At 39.9% G+C, this 13,718-nt stretch overlaps 1 protein-coding gene and 1 long non-coding RNA gene across 3 annotated transcripts in view; one reads left to right on the top strand and one right to left on the bottom strand.

Moving 5' to 3' along the window:
- LOC117347992 overlaps nucleotides 1-8,727 on the top strand; it is a 53,289-nt gene extending 44,562 nt beyond the window's left edge. The window contains exons 2-3 of the long non-coding RNA XR_004536887.1: nucleotides 2,806-2,970; nucleotides 8,425-8,727. This is a non-coding gene — a long non-coding RNA (uncharacterized LOC117347992). The remainder of the gene's footprint in view (nucleotides 1-2,805; nucleotides 2,971-8,424) is intronic.
- MLLT3 (MLLT3 super elongation complex subunit) overlaps nucleotides 1-13,718 on the bottom strand; it is a 604,203-nt gene that overhangs the window by 400,923 nt on the left and 189,562 nt on the right. The window lies entirely within an intron of this gene.

Here is a 13,718-nt window from a genome sequence, read left to right as displayed (position 1 = left end):
CCGGAAACTGTATTTGGTACTGCTTGTGCTGGCAACCTGCCACATGTGTTTACATACTGGCGGGGGAAGGGATGATGAAGAGGTATTGTTGGGCCCACGAGAGGCAGGAATGAAGCAGTGCTGGAATCATTTATAGATGTAACTGAATGGATGTCAGGGTTAAAGGATAAGGATCACATGTTAGAAGGAAATGGGGAGGATAGTGGGTATATTGGATGGAAGTGGAGAAGACAGAGTGATACATGCTGGATGAACATGGGAAGGAAAGAGAGGAAAAATGCTGGAAGTGGAGAGGAGAGAAGGGCAGATGATGGATGGAAGTGGGGAGGAGAGAAGAGGCAGATGAGGTGGAGAGAGGGGCAGATGATGGTTGGAAGTGAGGAGAAAGAGGCAGATGATGGAAAGAAGTGGGGAGGAGAGAGAGGGGGCAGATGATGGATGGATGGGGGTGGAGAGGGGAACAAATGCTTAATGAAAATAGGGAGGAGAGAGGGGAAAGACAGAGAGGGCAGACACTAGATAGAGGCATAGAGAAGGCAGACCCTGGATGAAAGAGTGGGTGAGAGGGCATATGCAGGATGGGGGGAAGAGGATAGGGAATAAGAGGATGAGCCAGGGTGAGTGAAAGAGGTGGCAAGCTGTAGGTAGATACAATAAAAAAGGGAAATTGAGGATCGATAGTAAGAAAAAATGAAATCTGGACAGGGGCAGAAAATTGAAGAAAGCTGAAAGGAAAAGGAAGAGAAAAAAATGGCAAATATGCAGGAAATCCTGGCAAGATGAGAAAAGCAAAAACCACCAAAACAACTGAAAAAAGTAAATAGCCAGACAACAAAGGTAGAAAAAAAGAATTTTGTTATTAGTTTAAGATAAATACTTTAATAAGTATTATACTTTAATAAGTATTTATACTTTAATAAGTATTTATACTTACCTTAAATAATAAAATGCTAGCCCGCGCATGCGCAGTAGCGAAACGTGTTCCCTGATCCCTTTTCTGTCGGGATGTGGCCGCACGACTGCGCATGCGCTAGATGGCGCGTTGAGGAGTCATAATGCAGACCCGGAAGAGCGAAGGAAGCCTCACACTGAGTATTTACACTGTGCAACGAGCCTCTGCCACGGTCACGGTTTCCTCTGAGCCCACCCTTCTCGCGGTCTGGCCGGCTACTTTAATCCTTTGCCATCGCCGCCACCCCCTTCCCTTCCCTTCCTGCGGTCGACAAACCTCTTGCCTCCAGCAGCCGCCGCAGCACTGTAAACACGCTGCTTCGCGGCCTCTACTGCCTTCATTTGCTCTTCCGTTTCTCTGATGACGTCATCAGGCACATGGAAGAACAAATCGGGGCAGTAGAGGCCACGAAGCAGCGTGTTTACAGTGCTGCGGCGGCTGCTGGAGGCAAGAAGTTTGTCGACCGCGGGAAGGGAAGGGGGTGGCGGCGGCGGCAAGGGACTAGGGGAGCTGGCCAGACCGCGAGAAGAGAAAATCGTGTGGGCCACGAAGAGACAGGGAGGAACTGGGAAGAAGGAAGAGGAAGAGGGAAAGGGGCCTGCTTTGGGGTAAGGGTGTGCTTGGAGGCACACAGCTTTGCTTGGGGGGGAGACAGAAGGGGGGGCCACGGAGAGACAGGGAGGAACTGGAGCTGGAGAGGGAAAGGGGCCTGCTTTGGGGTAAGGGTGTGCTTGGAGGCACACAGCTGTGTTTGGAGGCACACAGCTTTGCTGGGGGGGGGGGGGGGAGACAGAAGGAGGGCCACGGAGAGACAGGGAGGAACTGGAGCTGGAGAGGGAAAGGGGCCTGCTTTGGGGAAGGGCTGTGCTTGGAGGCAGACAGCTTTGCTTGGGGGGGAGACACAAGGGGGACCACAGAGAGACAGGGAGGAACTGGAGCGGGAGAGGGAAAGGGGCCTGCTTTGGGGGAGGGGTGTGCTTGGAGGCAGACAGCTTTGCTTGGGGGGGAGACAGAAGGGGGGGGCCACGGAGACACAGTCAGGGAGGAACTGGAGGGCCAGAGGGAAAGGGGTCTGCTTTGGGGGAGGGGTGTGCTGGGAGGTAGATAGCTTTGCTTGGGGGGGAGACAAAATGGGGGGCCACGGAGAGACAGTCAGGGAGGAATTGGAGGGGTAGAGGGAAAGGGGTCTACTTTGGGGGGGGAGGGGTGTGCTGGGAGGCAGACAGCTTTGCTTGGGAGGGGAGACAGAAGGGGGACCACGGAGACACTGTCAGGGAGGAATTGGAGGGGTAGAGGGAAAGGGGGCTGCTTCGGGGGAGGGGTGTGCTGGGAGGCAGATCATTTTGCTTAGGGGGAAGACAGAAGGGGGGCTATGGAGAGACAGTTAGGGAGGAACTGGAGGGGGAGAGGGAAAGGGGGCTGCTTTCTAGCACCCGTTAATGTAACGGGCTTAAATACTAGTACTTAGTACTTTAATAAGTAAAACTAGAAAATGGAAATAAGGTGATCTCTTATTGGATTAATTTTAATACCTTTTTGACTAATTTTAGAGACCAAAACTTCCTTCCTCTGGTCAGGATAGGATACTATAATAGCAGTATACTTGAGTATGGAGGTTTTGACTTCTGAAAGCTAATTGAAAAATATATTTAGTCCAATAAAATTGTATCATTTTCCATTTTTTGTTTTATTTGCATTTGTTGATTTGTAATGTAGTGATTGGATTATGTCAGTTTTTAGCAATTTACATCTGCTATCTTTATATTTTCCACATTGCTTTCTCTTTCAATGGTATAATGGAAAATTTTTGCTCATGGAAAAAAATTTTTTGCTCACATGAACTCGGTCCTTAGAGGGAACATTGCCTGCAACCCAGGATTATCACTGCAGTGACCAGACTAAGTACACTGAAAGTAAAGACAGGAATATGCAACAGAGGAAAAATCCATGGGTTGAGAAGACTCAAGGCACCAGATTCCAGCATGGATAAGAATAAAGGAACAGAAGGAAACTGCAAGGTAAAAGACCACAAAGTGCCCTGTCACCCATTTATTAAACCTCCGTAACTGAACAAGTACACACCAGCTCTTCTGAACTAGACAGGGGTTTGTAAATCACATATTAACTTATCATCATAACTAAAATGTGTATAATGTTTTCTCTGAGATTTGTGTCTCGGAGTTACAGAGTTTCTTTTCTCTTTTTGTATTATGGATATTTGTTAGATAATAGTGTTCTGCAAAATCTATATCTGTAACAAGTTATGTTTGCTTGTGAGATTATTGAAAACAATTGAGAAATATACAATTAAAAAAATGTAAAAAAAAACACTATGGGGTTGATATTCAAAGTGATTTATCAGGGTAGGAGAGGCTCCTGACTGGTTAAATCACTTGTGAGGGCTATCTCCTGATATTCACTGGCACTTAACTGGTTAGTGACGCTGGATATCACCAGAGACTGCTAAAGTGAAAGCCAGCAATTTTGTGGGCAATCCAAAGGTAGAGACAGCACTTAACCACCTAAGGACTAGATTCAGGAAACTGCCCGATTAATTCACGATGCCCCAATATGCAGATGGGGCGATCGGAGGAACGCCCCCATCTGCCTTCCCAGATCGCTCGATAGCGATCCCCGCTCATGTGCAGACCATCTGTAGATGGTCTGCGCATGCGCTGGACCTCAGGGCCGGTATAAATTTTTTTTTTTTTTTTTTTAAAGGCGATCGTTTTAATGGAGCCCGTGGTTTTAACCCGTTTAAGCCGACAAGTTAAAACCATGGGCTTGCAGTGCGGGGAAGGGAGGCAGGCAGGAAACGCATTCGGGGCAGGAAGGCAGGTGCGTTTGGGGCAGGAAGGCAGGCAGCGTGTTCGGGGCAGGCAGGCGCGTTCAGGGCTGCAGGATAAGGGCTGACAGGGCAGAGAGCAGGGCAGCAGAAGGCAGCGCAGCTGGAAAGGGCTTCAGTGACTGCAGTCTTTTTTTTTTTTTGATCGGCCAGCCCAGTCGGTGTTGCAAGATTTTATTTAGTGAATCGCGCCCCTGCCTACTTTGCATGCCGTTGTCCTCATTTGCATGCGCGGATTGGAGGATGGTCGGAAGAGAGTTAAGTGAATCGGGCCGGGGTTGATCGGTTTGCTTTGTGAATCGAGCCCTAAGTTAAACAATCATATTGGACCACATAAAAGTCAGTCCTATCTTTATCTGGTTTTACTTAGGTGGTTAAGTGCTAAATATCACACTTAACCACATAAGAGTTAACCAGCCACCTAAACCCAGATACTCAATGTCGGTGCCCAGACATGGTCTGGCACTGAATAATGCCAGTGGCAGCTAAAAAAAAAAAAAGTTCACTGACTGAATATCTACCCCTAAATTTTTTCTGACTTCATTTAGCTATGCCTTTTTACAAATGATTGCAGGAGAGTTTTTCTTTATTTCTAAAAAGTCCTTTAAAAGAAAAAATTGTCCTCCCTCTCAGTCCTGCTCAGCTTCTGGGCTGTTCTCTCGAGGTCTGGTGACCATGTTTTCTAGATCCTCAGATCTTTGCTTCTCCTTTTTTGCACAAAAGTCCATTTAGAGAAAGAGATTTAAAGATCAACAATCCCATTTCTTTCACTGCAGCAAGAATGTCCCTTGTTGCTTTAAAAACTGCCTATTACACTACGTGCAAGCAGTATGCCAAGTGAAATAAATCCAATCTAATCCTCTACTGATATCAAATTTATGAACCACTCTTTCAGTTTTGCTTTATAAGAAAAAAAACTACTTTTAGGAGGAATACAAGGCCCTGCTGATATATCTGCTTTTCTTAAAACTATTAAAGAATTTTCAACACCCTTCACCCTCTTCTGTCCTCCAATTTCTTTTAACAATGCCACTATTTCTTCTTCACAGCTCCCTTACCTTCTGACGACCTATAGTAACAAACTGGAAAAGTCACCTTGCTATATAATTAATAAAAGAGTAATGGGGCCCTAAATTCACCTCAGCACTTTAAATGATTCTCTGTATATCAAACAAACACAGTCCTTTGTAGCACAAAATGAGAGGATTTTTTTTCTGCTTATTTCACCTTCTGATTCAATCAAGATCAATGCTGGGATTGGACACCATGAGCCTTTATTCCTAGCCACCTTGAGATTTTTGGGGTATTTTGTTCCTTACCCACCTCACAATATATGAAGACTGGGCAGTGCAATGATGGAAACCTGCCAAGGTGTCACCCTTGAGCATGACAACTCCCCCCCCCCCCCCTCTCCGCCCAACACTCTAGCTGTCTTGGGAATCAAGCCACCCTGTTGGCTCTCCATGTTTGAAGTCTGATCAGATGTTAAATTCTTTTATCAAAATTAAGTTCCACTTACTTTAAACAGTAATGGGTAAGCTCTGGGGACACACAGGGTAGCAGATAAAGAAGCATATGCATTATCACTAAAGTCTAATCTAATCTTTCTTCTTATATACTGCATCATCCCCATTTATATTGAAGCTCGGTGCAGTTTACAATAAGACATATATTAGCCAATCAACTAATCAAATTGTACTTTGAACAGATACGTTTTTAGCTATTTACGAAATACTGAATATGACGGGGGAGAATGTGGCACAGTGGTTAAAGCTACAGCCGCAGCTGAGCTTTAGCCGCAGCTGAGCTACAGCCCCTGAGGTGTGGGTTCAAATCCACGCTGCTCCTTGTGACCCTGGGCAAGTCACTTAATCCCTCCATTGCCCCACGTACATTAGGTAAATTGTGAGCCCACTGGGATAAAGAGGGAAAATGCTTGAGTGCCTGAATAAATTCATGTAAACCATTCTGAACTCCACTGGAAGAACAGTATAGAAAACGGAATAAATAAATAAAATTTCCTTTTTTCAACTTAAGTGGTAAGCCATTCCAAAAGGCAGTCAATATAAAATAAGTAGAATGTGTGGCCTGACCCTTAGAAGGGACTCCTTTAAATTGAAGGAAATATTAATGAGAATAATGAAGCAGATCCATGACATCTTCATCCTGATACATGAAATATCAAGGGTAAAATTTGATGAGCTAGTTGACCATACATAAGCTTATAGACAATACAAACACAGTTAAACTTCACCTTGGGCAGCCAATTTAGTGTTTTTAGCAAACGAGCGACATGCTCACATTTATTTTCATTAAATATCACTCTAATAGCTGTATTTTGTAACAACTGTAATCTTTTTAAATTAGTTTTGCTAACTCCATAATAAATTGAGTTGCAATAATCTAGTTGAACTAATATGATTGAGCGGACAAGAACAGCGAAATGACTGATAAAATAGTGAATGTACAGATTTTAGTCTCCATAAACTAATAAACAACTTCCTGATCAGATTGCTAATCTGCATTGTAAAAGATAATCTTGAATCTAAAATGACTCCAAGGATTTGAGATGATTTGTCAAGAGATAATTTTTCTACCTGTCTCAAGCAAAATTTTATCCAGAATATTAGGGTATATATTATATATTAGTTATTTTTCTTATGCTTTTCTTATGTACTTTAGTTTTTAATTAGTTCTTCCTTCTCTTATGTTTTCTGTTATGTACTCTAGTCTTAATTATATGTGAACCGAGTCGAGCTCCACTGGGAGATGACCCGGTATATAAACCAAAGATTAGATTAGATTAATCAGGTCTGATTAGATTAATCAGGTCTGTTTTAGTGGGATTTAATTTAATCAAAAATTGGGTACACCAATTTAATAAACTAGAAATACATGCTGTCTCTTTTGTTGGAAAAGTTATTGAAAAATTGAAGTTGAAACAATTGGAAGAGTATGTACGGGAAATTGGCTGCTTGGATCCGTTTCAATATGGGTTTCATAAGGCTCATCGTGTGGAGTTGTTTTTACTTTCATTAGTGGATACTTTGAAGGAAGGTATGGCATTGCTCTTTTTGCGTGATCTCACTTGATGTATCTGGAGCCTTTGATACAGTTAATGATGAAGTACTGCTTTCTAAGTTGAAGAATTTAGGAATTAAGGGGGTTGTGTTTGATTGGTTTTCATCTTATTTGTTGGGCAGGTCTTTTTGTGTGAGAGGGGAACGGAAGATCTTAGACAAAAAAAACGATCAGTAGAGGAGTCCCCCAGGGGTCTGCCCTGTCCACAGTGTTGTTTAAAATTTACATGTCATCTCTTGGGCAGTTTTTCCAAACTCTGGGGATGCAATATAGGATCTATGCAGATGATTTCCTCTTCTTTTTCCGGTTGAAGGTCAACAGAGAGAGGTTGAGATACGATTGAATCAATATATGACAAAAGTATGTGAATGAATAATCCAACATGGTCTTAAGCTAAATTTGAACAAAACAGAATTAATGATTGTAAGGAGAGATAGTGAGTTGGCTGTGATGGCGAGTATGATTGTTATGGGTGAGTTGATACAGGAAAAGAAGGAAATCACCATTTTGGGAGTTTGCCTAGATATGTCGTTGACTATGGGGCAACAAGTTTTGAATATGGTTCAAAAGGGTTATGATTAACTTCACCTATTATATAGACTGAAACCTCTTGACAACTTATTGATTTCAGAATGGTGATACAATAATTGTTTTTGAGTAGGTTTGACTACTGTAATTCGTTGTTACTGGGATTAGTGGGGTAACAAGAACATCTCATATTACCCCTGTATTGAAAAGTCTCCACTGGTTACCAATTACACAGAGAATTCATTTTAAAGTGCTATCTTTGGTGCATCAAATTTTATTTCGAACAGCGCCATATCAGTTCCAGTGTCTCTGGAAGGTATACAGACCCGGTAGAGCTCTGCGATAAATTGGCAGTAAGAAGTTAATATATCTATCAATTATAAATATAAGATATGTGTCTACAAAAATGAAAATGTTTACGACTGCTGGGATGTTTTTGTGGAATAATTTATCAGATCAAATAAGATTATGTGTGGTACACTTTACCTTTAAAAAATTGCTTAAAACTAAGCTATTCACTGATGCTTATTTATGATATGGTATGTGAATTATTCCTTTGAAATTGTGCTGTTTTCCCTTTGCCATAGTTGATGAGTAATTATTGAAAGTACTTTTAAGTGCACTTATTATGTCGTTAGCTATATGTATAATGATTTGGGTCACTGTATAACAGTTTGTGTATGTCCTTGGAAACCGCTGAGATTTTTGGCAGTATAAATTTAAAAAAAAAAATAATAATAATCTTCATTGTAAAATGGTTAAGATCCATATTAACATTTCTTGTAAATAAAAATGTCATCAGTGTAAGTAAAAAGACATTCATCTGAGCCTAAAGAAGTCATATAAACATTGAACAATGTGGGCGACAAAGGAGATCACTGAGGAACACCACAGCCCACAGCCCAGAGACCATGATGAGGCTAAAAACTCATGAAACCATTTCAGAACTTTTCTTTTTTTAGTTCAATCTTTATTCAATTTTAACATCTTACCAGTTTTTACAATTTTATCATTTCAGAACTTTTCCACCGATATCCAATTGAGACAAGAGGGATAACAGAATCATGTGGTCTACTACATCAAAAGCAGCTGATAGAGATATACTTATGATTTATTGCCTTAATTAATTGCTATCGGAGATTTTCAAGTGTTATCTATTTTCTTTATCAAGTGTAAACTTGCAATATTTGAAAATTGCATAAATAAATACAAAAAAAAAAAAAAAGAATTTCCTAGAGTCAAAGCAACCTCCAGTTCCTATAGCTGTATTCACCCCCTCTGATTGTGATATTAATCCCGCAATATAAGAATGTTAACTAAATGGTCTGAAAAAGGAAAATTTCAGTTTTGAAATTAAGTTGTCCTCTAATCCTCCAAGATTTCTGTAATCTTGTCTCCTCTCTAATTATTTCTTTTTTTCCTTAAATTGAGGTTAATATAGAGATATACTTATAATTTATTGCCTTAATTAATTGCTATCGGAGATTTTCAAGTGTTATCTATTTTCTTTATAAAGTGTAAACTTGTAATATTTGAAAATTGCATAAATAAATACAAAAAAGCAGCTGATAAGTCAAATTGCAAAAGAACAGAATAACAATTTTTACTCAATATACTTTGAACCTTAGAGATATGTGACAAAAGCAGAGTCCCTGTACTATAATTAGGTCTAAAACCATGTTGAAAATAATGAAAAATAAAGAATTTATCTAGAAAATTAGACTATTGTATTCAAACTATTGATTCTAAAAGTTTTGTCAAGATAGGAATGTTAGCTATAGGAAGATAACTTTCCGGTCATTGAGGATCCAAAGAAACAGATTTTATTAATGGTGTAAGCATTATTTGGCTCATTGATAAGGAAAAAAAATCCTTGATCTAAGAAAGAATTCACTAATGAATTAATCCAAAAACAGTTTCCAAAGGTACATTTGAGAAAATTGTTGATGAATAAGGTTCTAAGGAACAAGAATATCGACTTAATTTCTTTAATAGTAACATAATCTGATCATTTGAAACATAACAATGTGAAAATTCTATCCACAGGTATAGAGTAATTGATAACTAGTTGTAACTAGGTATAAAGGAGCAAGAATGGAAGCCTCATCCTTAATATTAAGGGTTATCATATGGCTCCTGAAAATGGAGGACTTGAGACATCCGGGTTTTACTTCCACTAACAACAACGCATGTAAGAAGGACAGATTAAGCCATCTGTTTTTTTCTTCCATTGAAAGCAATGGAAGCCCAGATGTTATGATCCATCCTCCTTTTTCTGGAGCCATGTTAACCTATCCCAAAGAGCACAGGTGAACGCTCCAAGCTTCCCGCACCAGAAATCACAAAAAAAAACCAAAACACACATTTCACTAGCAACAGGAAGAGAAGATCACAAGAACATAAGAATTGCCATACTGGGACAGACCGAAGGTCCATCAAGCCCAGTATCCTGTTTCCAACAGTGGCCAACCCATTAAACTTATTCATAACGCAAAAAAATTCAATCATGTCACCCCATTGCTACGTGAGGCACACTGGCTTCCTGTCTCGCATCGTATTACTTACAAAATTCTCCTCTTGGTTTTTACGATTAAACTCACCCACTCCCCATCTTTTCTAGATAAGTATCTCATTCCTTATGCTTCTCCCCGGGCACTGAGATCCACTGATCTTAACCTACTGACTGTTCCATCTCTAAAATATCTTTTCTACACTCGAAACTTTATCTTTTCTGTCACAGCCTCCTCCCTCTGGAATGCAATCCCGTCTCATGTTCGATCGGAAACTTACTCGATAAATTCAAAACTAAGCTAAAACCTTTTTTATTTCATGACATATACCAAAATTCTGGATAAGATCCTTGTTGCTTCTATTTTTTGCTCAAAACAACTGCTTTTATGAAGCGACCTCCCTCCTCTCTCCTTTTAGTCCTCTCCCCTCCCCTTCTTACCTCCCTTTTAATTTTTTGACTTCGATGTAATTTTAAATCTTCCCCTCCATCTGTGCCTATCGTACCTACTCTGTCCATATCTTTGTTTTTGTTTGGTTTTTATGTTCCCCTATTTATTTATTTCTATTATTGCATTTTTTTTTAATTATAATTTTGAATATTTACAGGATCCCATAAAACAAAGGAAAAAAAGGAATATCCAAAACAGTACAGAATCAATCATACATACATAAATCCTTTTTAAGCCCACTAGATAGGGAGACATGATACAATTTTAAACAAAAAATTTAGGAAAAGATAAAAAAATAATTCTCAATTCACCCTAGTGACCTTGAATCATTCCTTACTTAATAGGAGGTTCTAATTACTCCTCTTATTTCCTCAGAAATGAAACTTAAAAGGAAATTTAAACTCATTTCTGTTCTCTAGCAACTAAAAATTGTTGGAATTGTATAGGATCCCAAAAAACATATTCAACATCCTGTTTCTTGACTAAACATTTACATGGAAATTTCAAATAAAAGGATGCCTCTAAGGCCAAAGCTCTAACTTTTAATTTCAAAATTATTGCATTTTTTAAACTCTAATTTTAGGAATTGTAAACCGTCCAGATATTTGTTTGATGGTCGGTATATCAAATTTTAATAAACTTGAAACTTGTCCCAAGCACATAGCTAGATCCCAAGTAGCAAAACATATTCTATGCTGCTTATCCTAGAAATAAGCAGTGGATTTCCCTAAACCTAAACCATCTCAATAATAACCTAAGGACTTCTCTTTTAGGAAATTATCCAAACCTTTCTTAGACCATGCTAAGCTAACTGATTTCACCACATTCTCCGGAAACGAATTCCAATGTTTAACTGCACATTGTATGAAGTAATATTTTCTCTGGTCTGTTTTAAATCTACTCAGTAGCTTCATTGTATGCCCCCTAGTCCTAGTATTTTCAGAAAGAGTGAACAAGCGATTAACATCTACCCTTTCCACTCCACTCATTATTTTACAGACCTCTATCATATCAAATTTCAAGTTTTAAGTTTTATTTGAGCTTGATATACCGCTTTAACATTCCTAAGTGGTTTACATAATACAGTACTAAAAGTAAGTTTAAAACAGGGAGGTTTGGCATATACAATTAAAATATAAAACAGAGCACATGATATAACTTCACAGGATACAAAAGGGAGACAGGTAGGATGACACTGCTAAAAATAAAAATTAATGGGGGAGGAAAAAGCAGAAAGGCATATGAAATAACTTATATCACTTAAATCAGGCTCCGGGACTAAACCTCATACGCTTCTTTGAAAAGAAAAGTTTTTAGGTTAGATTTGAATTTTGCTGAGTTGGTTTCTTGCCTCAGGTTAGATGGAAGTGAGTTCCACAATGTGGGAGCTACCACTGAGAAAACTGTTTTACGGGTTGTATTGTACAATAACTCCTGTCAAATGGAGGGAATTGCAAGGAGATATTGATAAGATGATCAAAGTGTTCTGGAGGTTGTATATGGAATATCACTCCTGAGCCCTAGCCACTTTAGCCTTTCCTCATAAGGAAGTCAGCTCATTCTTTTTATTATTTTTGTCGCCCTTCTCTGTACCTTTTCTAATTCCACTATATCTTTTTGGAGATATGGCAATCAGAACTGCACACAGTATTTGAGGTGCGACCGTACCATAGAGCGATACAAGGGAATTATAACATTTTCATCTTTGTTTTCCATTCCTTTCCTGATATTTTCTGACATTCTATTTGCTTTCTAAGCAACCGCCGCTCATTAAGCTGAGGGTTTAAATATATCCTCAGCAATAACACCTAGATCTTTTTCCTAGGCATCCTAGACTCCTAACATAGAACCCAGCCTAGACTTCCTAGACTCCTAACATAGAACCCAGCATCATGTAGCTATAATTCGGGTTCCTCTTGCTCACATTAAACGTCAACTGCCATTTTGATGCCCAGTCTTCCAGTCTCACAAGGTCCTCTTACAATTTTTCACAATCCTCTTGTGATTTAACAACTTTGTGTCATCAGCAAATCTAATTATCTCACGAGTTATTCACATCTCTAGATCATTGATAAATATGTTAAAAACCATCCTCGTCCATACCCACAGAAGTCAGTACTATTATTTACTGTATTTTTCGCGCCATAAGATGCACCGGACCATAAGACGCACCCTAGATTTAGAGTAGGAAAACAAGAAAAAAAAAACATTCTGAACGAAATTGTGCACCAAGCCTCCCTCACTCCCTGCCAGGCTCTGCACCCAACCCCACACTCCTTGCCAAGCTCTGTACCCAACCCCCACACTCCCTGCCAGGCTCTGCACCTTGTCCCCACTCCCCGCCAGGCTCTGTACCCTGTCCCACCGCCCTGCCCTGTACCCTCTCCCCATCTGCTCCTTTCACAGTCCTATCTTCCTTGTAGTTGCACTAATCCTCTCTTTCATCCCATCTTCAACCTGTACTTTCAACTCCATCACCCAACTGCCTTCCTGAATCCCTCCATCACATCCTCTCCTTGTGCTACCCTATTCCTTGTTACATCCTCTACACAACAGACGCATCCTATCTCCTTACTATACCATCACGGAACTGACCTAGCCCCGTTTTTGTGCCCCCACCTTTCATCTTCGTGCTGAGCCCACCCCCTCCAGCAGAGTGTAGCAACCACGAGCAGGCACACGCAGCCGGCTTTTTACACAGTGCGCTCCATGCCGCATGCTCATCCGGGCTCTGTTTACAACAGCCGTGCTCTTCCAGAAAGGGTCTCATCACCTCTATAGTAGAAATTTTTTGATTGTTAACGGGCTTCAGACATGCCATTTTTTGTACACCCACATTTTTTGGCGATACAAAATGCTCTTAGTGGCTATGACTGCGGCTTCTTCATTCGCCCAAATTTTTTATATTTTTATTTTCTTTTTTACTTTTAAAGTGCATAGTGCCCTCATAAATATTTGCAATAAAAATATTTTGCAATAAAATTTAACTTATCTTAAATATCTGTTGGTTCCTTAATAGGATCAAATATCGGGTAGGGGCTTGTCACATCGACATGTTTCGCCATGAGGCTTTTTCAAGATAATATCCCCCTTTTTTTATTTTAACAGACCGTCCCGATGTCAAAGTTTTCTGATCTAACAAAGTTTGTTAGATCAGATCTTTGTTAGATCAGAAAACTTTGACATCGGGACGGTCTGTTAAAATAAAAAAAGGGGGATATTATCTTGAAAAAGCCTCACGGCGAAACATGTCGATGTGACAAGCCCCTACCCGATATTTGATCCTATTAAGGAACCAACAGATATTTAAGATAAGTTAAATTTTATTGCAAAATATTTTTATTGCAAATAT

This window comes from Geotrypetes seraphini, chromosome 1 (genome assembly GCF_902459505.1).
Source record: "Geotrypetes seraphini chromosome 1, aGeoSer1.1, whole genome shotgun sequence".
Classification (NCBI taxonomy): Eukaryota; Metazoa; Chordata; class Amphibia; order Gymnophiona; family Dermophiidae; genus Geotrypetes; species Geotrypetes seraphini.
This window is presented reverse-complemented; position numbering and strand designations above follow the sequence as displayed.